General features: G+C 38.9%; 1 pseudogene; it reads right to left on the bottom strand.

Annotated features, from left to right (window-relative positions):
- Nucleotides 1-5,064: 5,064 nt before the first annotated feature.
- On the bottom strand, nt 5,065-5,615 carry LOC132024149 (mitochondrial import inner membrane translocase subunit Tim17-A-like; annotated as a pseudogene).
- Nucleotides 5,616-9,363: the final 3,748 nt, after the last annotated feature.

Genomic DNA, 9,363 nt, shown 5'->3' with positions numbered 1-9,363 from the left:
ATATCTTGGTGTGGATCTATTTTTGTTGATTTTATTAGGGGTTCTCTATACCTCCTAGATCTGGATATTTGTTTCTTTCCCAAAATTAGGGAAGTTTTCAGCTACTAATTCTTCAGATAAGTTTTCTGCTTCTTTTTTTCTCTGTTCTTCTGGGACTCCTATAATAGGAATGTTACTGTGATAGAGTCCCTGAGTTCCCTAAAACTATTCTCTTTTGCATAATTCTTTATTTTGTTCAGCTTCGTTGCTTTCCATTACTCTGTCTTCTAGCACATTAATTCATTCCTCTTCTTCCAACCTGTTGTTAATTGCATCAAGTGTGTTTCTAATCTCAGTTATTATGCTCTTCGTCTGTTACTTTTTTAAGTCTTTTATCTTTGTCATAAGGGTCTCACTGATAGTCTTCTATTCTTTTCTCAGGTCCAGTGAGTATCCTTATGATCATTGCTTTAAATTCTCCATGAGGCATGTTGTTTATACTGTTTTGCTTAGACCTCTGACTTTGTTCTTATCTCGTTCTTTGACATGGGGTATATTTCTGTCTTCCCATTTTGTCTAAGTCTTTGGCTGCATCTGTATGTTAGAGAAACCAGTTATGTCTCCTACTCCTGAAAGTAATGGTCTTATGAAGAAGTGGTCAGGGCCTAGTGCATCAGGGATTATCTCCAGTGTGTGCTGCCTGCACGCTGCTCTCGTGTTCTGGTTATTCTATCCTTCAGGCCAGTCATGTGGAAACTCTCTTTGCTATCTGTGGGCAGTGTTTAGTCCCTGGCCTGAATATTACAAGTTTTAACTAGGTTTTAACTCTGGTCTCCTTGTGAAATGAGGGAACCAAGACCATGTAAAATTTTCTGGCCAGGAGACATGGTAGGGGTAGGTTTTTGTGTTGGTCCTCTAGGGGAGAGGGCCCACTTACCAGGACTGAGGTAAGCTTGACGAGAAGGGCAGTTCCACAAGAGTGCAAGGAGTAGAGCTTAGTGTAAGTAACTTCAGGCTTTAAGACTCTGGTTTCAAGAACTTCAAAATTCAGCCCCTCTCGCTTTCCAAGCCAATAGGTATGGGGAAACATTCTCTTAGTATGTTCCCCTCTGTGCTCCTCTCTCTCACCCTTCCAAGACTTTGACTCCCTCCCCTCCACAGCACCCGTGATCCATTTCTCCTCTAAACCAGGTCTCCACACTTTCTACCATCTTTTGAGCTTCTCTAGCTTTAGATGTGAACTTTGTTTTGCCAGTCTTCAGGTCAATTTCTGGGGTATTTAGGATGATTGATACCTATCTATTTGTATTTGCAACACCAAGCAAACCTAGAGCCCTTGTACTCTGCCACCATCTTCCTCTCCTCTCCCTCTGGTAAGAATTGATTGGCTTTTGCCAGTTTTCTCAGGATCTCATCTGCAGGCTCCGGTATCTATCAAAATTTGGCAGTTTCCATTAATTTTTATTTTTATTTCCTCTTGGCTGTTTAAAAAACTATCATGACAGTGTATCAGAAAATTCCTCAAGAGTACCATCAATACTAGGAGGGACCCTATGGAGTCCTCCTTCAAGGATAGATATGGAGGGCCAGTGACTTGGTGGACTTTTATGATCTTGTAGTGTCTTTAGAGTGGAAAGACAACTCACTATTACTAGAATAAGTGCTTTTTTAAAAGGGAAGAACAGGGGCACTTGGGTGGCTCAGTGGGTTAGGGCATCTGCCTTCGGCTCAGGTCATGATCCCGGTGTCCTGGGATCGAGCCCCACATCGGGCTCTCTGCTTGGTGGGGAGCCTGCTTTCCCCCCTCTCTCTCTGCCTACCTCTCTGCCTACTGTCTGTCAAATAAATAAATAAAATCTTTTTAAAAAATTTTTTTAAAATAAAAAGTAAGAACAAAGGGAATCATAGGAGTTAATGTCAGTCCTTTATTTTAGATTCTTTTTATATCTTTAATTTTTCATTAGCCATTTGCAATGAAACTTTCAATAAAGCTATTTTGGAATTTTGAAGTGTTTTGGAGGCTTCTATGTGCCTCCCATTCTACTTGTTGATTTGGGATTCCTTGCTTTGAAGTTTACTTCTTAAATGAATGATCTTGTCTAACTGAATCATTTCTCATACTGGCCATTGTAATTTTAGATTGAGGGCTGGCAGGTTGGCAGGACCCTAGCTACAAATGAAGTTTAACCCATATTTCTGTCCAAGCACATATTGGGGCCTCCATCCTGACAGTTACCAAGCCAAGTTCTCAAGACTCAAATTTTAGTAAGATTTTGCCATTTTTATAGATATCTACAGCTTCCAAGACTGCAACTCTTAGATATAAAATAAATAGTTATGCTGGAAGGTGGCATGTTCAACTCTTTGGAATAAAGGATCTCATTTCTTTAGCTAGGCCTTGGGTCTCTCAGAGCCAAATTAATGCCTAAGAGGAGCATGCCACCAAGTTGGGGCTGCTGTGGTGTTTTACTGTATACCTCATTGCATGGAAATTTTCTTGAGGCAGGTGACCTAGTGTCAAGCTAATGTAGTCCATGACCAAGTTTTCTTAACACAGAAGTCTTTGAGTTAAATGGTTAGCACTCTAACAGCTTTTAAGTCTTGAACCATGCCCACTAATTTTTTTTACACAAAACAAGATGAACATGAGCACATCAACACAGCAGTAAACAAAGAGATGTTACTCTGGACTGGCCAGTAGAGGCCTTGAGTGTAACACCAACAATTGTCAATATGGAAATAGGGACTGAAGAAAATATTGAACCAGGAAACCCAAACAAATGGGGATGCAGACTGAACCACCAATAATTCCCAATGTGGAATCTGGGGACTGAACCAAGAGCTGACATTTCCAATCAAATGGGGAACTACAGACTTAATATTGGGTTAGGTTCCAGGTGGAACCATCTGCCAGCATGAGCTGACATGCTAAGCCCTGGACTGGAAAGCCAATTAGTTTGTGAGCTCTAACAATAGGAGGCTCTTAACAATAGGAAAGTATCTTCACAAACCAGGTACATTTTTCATTCAAAAGAACATTCCCCAAAATGTTTTTTAAAAACTTTGCCCATGAGAGTTTCATCAAGTCAAGAGTGTAAGGATACAATTTTTAGCATCATCTTGTCCTATATACTGTCACAAATGCCCAGATACCTCCTATTAGCAATGATGGTATTCCTAATATTCTTAGAAATTACTCTTGGTTTCAAATAGATCTGATTTGGGTCGCAAGTAACCAGGAAGCCTCTTAGAGAACAAAGAGAATTATTAAAAGGAAGGGGGTTGTCTAATGGACTCCAAAGTCAGGGCTAGAAACTGGAACTGGTCATCAGAACCTTCTGAAAACACATGGTTTCTGTCCTCAGTTCCCCTCTTTATAGATGTTGTCATTCCTTTCTCTCTGCAGGTACACTTCTTTGCTTCCCCATATGTGTAGTTAAATGTAAATCATTGTAAACCAGCATGTGAATTAGTCATGCTGTATTCAAGGCACCAACAGAAAGATACTAGCATTTGTAAATTTCAATTTCAAATTACTAAAAGGCAGAATTTGATTGCCCAACTTGGTCCAGGAGATCCAATCAGCAGACACAAGTCACTGTTAAAAAACTGAAATGGGGTCTCTATGATCCGAAGGACAGTTCTCAGAGAAGAGGGAGATAGCTTATAGATAGCATTGACAATGCAAAAATTACATCTTTTTCAGTAAGATATATGTTTTCCACCTAACAAGAAATCATGACTGTGCATTATATGTTGTAAGTATCCTTTCACAGTCATCTAGATGACATTGCGTGCAGTTGTATGGGAGCACTGTAATTTCTGGAGAAATTCCCTATTATTGAGATTGCAGTTTTTTAGTTTGCTGTTTTTAAACTATTTTAAACTGTTTTTAAACTATTGTTAATCAATACTTTAATGACCATGCATATAATTAACTCTTTCCATATGCTTATGATAATTTCCTCAGGTTGTATTTTTCTGACTAGATTTGACTGATCTGAAAGTTTGGAAAGCTTTTAAGTCTTTTGATATATATTAGAATATTATTTGATCTTATGTATTCAACTTAATAGACCCTGAATTCAAGGTCCTTGTATCCTATGTCTTTTTTTTATTTTCCCCAGCAAGTTTCAAGCTGTAGAGCACATTGTAGAGATTAAATTAATATTTGTTAATTAACTGACAAACTTCACAAGTGAATATGTGTGATGTAGTTGGGGAAATACCAGATTGAAGTATATGAAATTTGTTTAACACACAAATAGGGATATTAATTGTTAATAACTTAGATATTGTAAATTGGAATTTGGTGCTTGGAAAAGGACACACACTAAAAGTATTTGAAATTTTTGCACTTACCCAATTCATTTGATTGACCAGAGGGAATAAAGTACCCAATGTGTCATCTTGAACCATTATTACCCTGATATGTAGCAAGAAGCTACATGTTCCTCCTTTCTATATTTAGAATGACACTGTGACACTATCCAACTACCCAAATATCTATTCTCCCCTTGTTTCTTTTTTTCCCAGGAGTTTTTTATTGTTTGATGGACAGAACACATAAAACCAGACGGAGAAGTCCTCAAGGAAATGAGTGTCACATTTCATTGTTGTTCTAAGCATTTATTAGATTTTCTTTTAAAAGATAGTAGACATTTATTTTTATCACAAATGCAATCCAGATGTGAATAAATGTGTTATCTTTTAACATCTTCCTTTGCCCATGTTCCTTAATTTTTTTAATAAACTTTTTTTTCAAGATTTTTATTTATTTATTTGACAGGGAAAGAGAGAAAGAGAGCATAAGCAGGGAGAGTAGCAGGCAGAGGGAGAGGGAGAAGCAGGCCCCCTGCAGAGCAGGGAGCCCAATGGGGCTCAATCCGAGGACCCCGGGATCATGACCTGAGCTGAAGACAGATGCTTAATTGACTGAGCCACCCAGGTGCCCCATCCCCCACGTTCCTTTAAATAGAAAAAAGAGTAAGTGTCTCTTTGAAGCCTGTTTGGCTTAGCTGTTCCATCTGTGTTTTTAAAAACAGACTGTAACTTACCTTCTGAATTTCTTTCTTGAACTATAGCTCATTCTGTTTTAAAAATCTTGGGGAAGAAGTCCTGCTGATATTGTCAATGATCTCCAGATAGTGAGGATGGTAACTGGGCTGAAGGCAACTAAGAGGGGCCTTCAGCAAACTGAGGACCACTGGGAAATTGTAATGAAGCAAATCCTGTCAATAAGATACCAGCACCTTCAATTAAAGCTAGGAGAATGCTGCCCATTGCAGCTGACCCAGCCATAGCCACTGGTCCATTTCTTGCTGCCAGTGTGTGTCCTTGATAAGGCACCACTTGTGATGGAGTTTCAGGGATCTTCTTTCCCTCTAACTTGAACCATACTGCAGTCAATCATGGAAAATAAACCTCCCCAAACTGCAAAGTTACCTCCCAACCACAGAGCCCTGGTTTTAATATCTGTCAAACTCCCTCACAGTCTGTGGTTTACTCCCACTGGAGAATTTCAAAAATTCTTGATTGTCTGAGAGGTCCCACCATCTATGTTGCCCATCGTAAAGGACTCCACCACAATCATCCACAATTCGCCAAGGGCAAGGCTCTCAGGTGTACTCCTCCATGCTGACCTCCCCTTCTTTCTTCATGATAAAATCCCTATATTGTTGGTGTAACATTGTGTCTAGGAAACTTCTTTTAAAAATACTCTTTTATATTTTCACCCTTCTTCCTTCTTCAAGCCTGAAATGTGGATGCAATATCTAGAGATCTAGCAGCCATTTTGAAAAACACAAGCTAAGAGTTAAGGATGGTAATGCAGAAAGGTAGAAGGAATCTGAGTTTTTGATGACTAAATGGCAGAGCCATATCTATTAAGAGTCCCCAGTTCTGCATGTTTTATGCAAGAAACAAATAAACTCTTATCTTGTTTAAGTCATTCTTATTTCTGAAATATATTACTAATGGTCCAAAGCCATTCTAACTAGTAGAACACCTATATCCAACGTGGCTTTGACTGAATAATTCTAATGATGGGGTTTGCTGGTGCCTTTTGACTAGATAATTCTAATGATGGGATTTGGTGGCCACAGCTAGGTGGCCACCAAAGATTTGTGCTTCCCTTCCACAGTGTGGAGTTTTGCCACAAAGGAATTACTCAGGTAGAGTCTAATGTTTTGTCACTGCTTACATCTGGGTATGGTCATGCGACCTGTTCTCAGTAATAAAATGTGAGCTGAAGCAAAGTGTGTTGTTTCCAGACTGCCAATGTTAAGAAGAGGATTTGCCTAACCCACAGTCTCTTCTGACTGTAAGCTAGATGCAAAGAATCAAACCAAGGACACTGAGGCCCTAGGAGACAGCAGAGCCCCAGTCAGGCTCTATTACTACAAAGATGGAAGGTGCCAGCAATTACAAACCTCCCGGAACTGCACATGAGTGAGAAATAAGCATGTATCATGACTGAACTATTACATGTTTTGGTTAACAGCCAGATTTACCTTAAGTAATACAGAAATTAGTATTAGAAATAGGATAATGATGTGACAAAAATCCAAAATATGTGAAGCTCCATTAGTGATTGGGGGAAGCAGTTGCAGAAGCTAATATCCAAAGCTGAATAAACACAGATTCAGTTCATGCAGCCACGAAACATTTGGCAAAACTGTCTAACTTACGAGCTGGAAAGAAGACCAGAGTCTATGAGTCAGTAGCTTTAGTGGAAATGGTTGGTAAGTTGGCATGATAGTGTATGCTGACATTTACTTTCTGCTTTTAACAAGTTACTATTAAAAAAAAAAAAAATGGATGTCTGGGAAGAGCTGGCCAGCTTGTAAGCAGAAATGGAAGACAATCGAGAAAATCCAAACATTTGTGGTTTCTAAGGGTTGCAGAAACTGCCTGCAGACCCCACCAATAAGAGACAAGACTGAAAGAGGTCTTAGGTACCAAAACTTATACCTAAAGCAACAATCCTTCAAGAATGCAGCATTATGGGGCACCTGGGTGGCTCAGTTGGTTAAGTGTCTTCCTTCAGCTCAGGTCATGAGCCTAGGCTCAGCAGAGAGACTGTTTCTTCCTCTGCCTTCCTTTCCCCAATTTGTGCTCTCTCCCTCACTCACTATCTTTCTCAAATAGGTAAATAAATAAAATCTTTAAAAAAATAAAAATAATGCAGCATTCTCATCTACTGTTTCAAATGGCCTCAAGGCAGTCCCCACTAAGAGAGCAATAGGGGGCAAAGAAATAGAGAAATAGATTTAGGCTTCAGAATTCTGCCCTGGGTACAGTTATAAGCACATTGAACTGCTGGGATGCAAATAGATCAGAAGCCTACTAAGTGTCACAGTGAATTCATAACCACAAGGGGTCAAAGAGATTATGGCCAAAAGGAATTCTTTCTAGACAGCATGCTTGGCATCCACTAAGTGGACTGCTCTCCCACTACTGTCAGTATCTGCCCTGTAGGATTTTTGTCATCACTATAGACAAATTGCTACAACTGTTGTGTTTCTCTTTTCTTGTCTGAATGGACGTTTTATCCTGTCCCTGTTCTACCATTATATGTTGTAGAGCAGATAATTTTTTGGTTTATAGGATATAAACCATGAGGAGTCACTTTTGGGTTTTGTAAAGAGGACTATGTACCACCTGGACGCAATAAATTAGATGGGTCTTGGGAGGAATTGAGTATGTTCTATGTGTGGGAAGATGGGTGGTCTTGGAGTTTTGTTTGTTATGTGATAGGCTAGAGAGACGTGGATAGCTGTCTACTAAGTTTCATTTTCTACAAAAATTATTTTTCAGTCAAAGGGATAAAATTTCCTAGCTCTCTATGTATCATAGGTGGGGGTCAGTGATAAGCTATTTTTACAGCTTTTATATTTATAAGAAATTTTTAGGGATAAGACTTAGCAACCTATGGTTTTACAAAACATACAGGTGATTCTGTTGACTGCTCAAACATGGGGGTCATTGCCTTAAGAGATAATGGAGTTCAGTTTCTAAAAAGCTGGAGTCCTTCCTTCCCCAAGGAAGAAAACCATACATTAATCAAGAACACTTATTTTGGACTTAACCTGAGTGAAAAGTAAAGTTCTTTCACACTTGAGCCATCATACATTTGGGAATGTATCTGTTTCAACAGTTTAACTCACTTTGGAGAGAGTGGAAGGGGACTAAGAACTGAAACCATCTACATCCCACCTACCCCAGATGCTGAGAACTGAAACTACTTCACTTACCTTATTCTTCACATTAACATGCTTCTTTTTTAAATTCCTCTGTCTTCATTACTTTTCTGAAAGTTGCTTTCCCTAGCAAGCTTTGAGAGCTCATCACAGAACTTTCCAAGATAAAGTCTCCGATGGAAGATATCAAAAGGCAATCTTTGCCCTACCATTCTTTGAAGCCCTCACCTCAAAACCCATTCCTACTTGTGATCTCTCTCTGTCAAATAAATAAATAAAATCTTTAAAAAAAAAAAACCCATTCCTCATTGTTTCTACCAATTCTGATGTTTTATTTGATTTTTACCCAATTCTAACCAAACCCTGTATTGAAAGACCTATCTTAAGACAAACTTCAAATTCTCACTAAATTCTGACCTGACCTTCCCCTCTTTGAGACCCTGCCAAAGCTCTGAGGACGTGTGATTCTTGCTTACCAATTCAAGCAAGAAACTCAGCTTTAGCTTATCAACAGATTGTGCTGGTGGTATTTGGAAACCATCACTGAACAGGACTAACATGATACCACTATACCCATGAGTTGCTTAGTAAATAAGGTAAGTAGAATTCATGTAGATTAAGAGCATATAATAATTTATGTGCTAGTAACTAGGAGAATGAAATCATGACCTCTCATCCTCCCTAGACAGAGCATGACCTTGGCCAAGAATTTAATCAAGAACTTACAAGTACTGATTTTATAGCCTCAGCCAGGTCTAATACAGCCAAGGGAACAGCCGTAAAAGGTACAGTTTATGAGCTAACAATAGGTTTTCTTTGTCTTCCTAGAAGACCTAAGAGGTCATAATTTGAAAGCAGAGAGTGGAGAAGGGGGAATGAGGGAAAATAACCAATACTGCTTATATTTTATTTGTGTAGTAAATAATGCACAGGACAGATTTTATTGATTGAGAAGTAGCTTATAAATTATGACTCAGCAAGAAAATACCTCCCTTCTTCCTCATGGGTTTACTGCACTACTTCTGAGAATTAAAATTTGTCCTTGGGAGATGGTATGAGGAACATGATAATGTATTTGTGTATTTTATTCAGTAGTTAGCCTGGACAGTCCAGGATTAAGATATGTTCAACTTCCACTGGAGGAGAGACATCAAGAGAACTTGATTTTAAGTGACCCACAGCT

This window comes from Mustela nigripes, chromosome 9, assembly GCF_022355385.1.
Source record: "Mustela nigripes isolate SB6536 chromosome 9, MUSNIG.SB6536, whole genome shotgun sequence".
NCBI classification, from domain to species: domain Eukaryota; kingdom Metazoa; phylum Chordata; class Mammalia; order Carnivora; family Mustelidae; genus Mustela; species Mustela nigripes.
The sequence above is the reverse complement of the archived record's forward strand: the minus strand, read 5'-3'. Positions and strand labels throughout refer to the sequence as shown.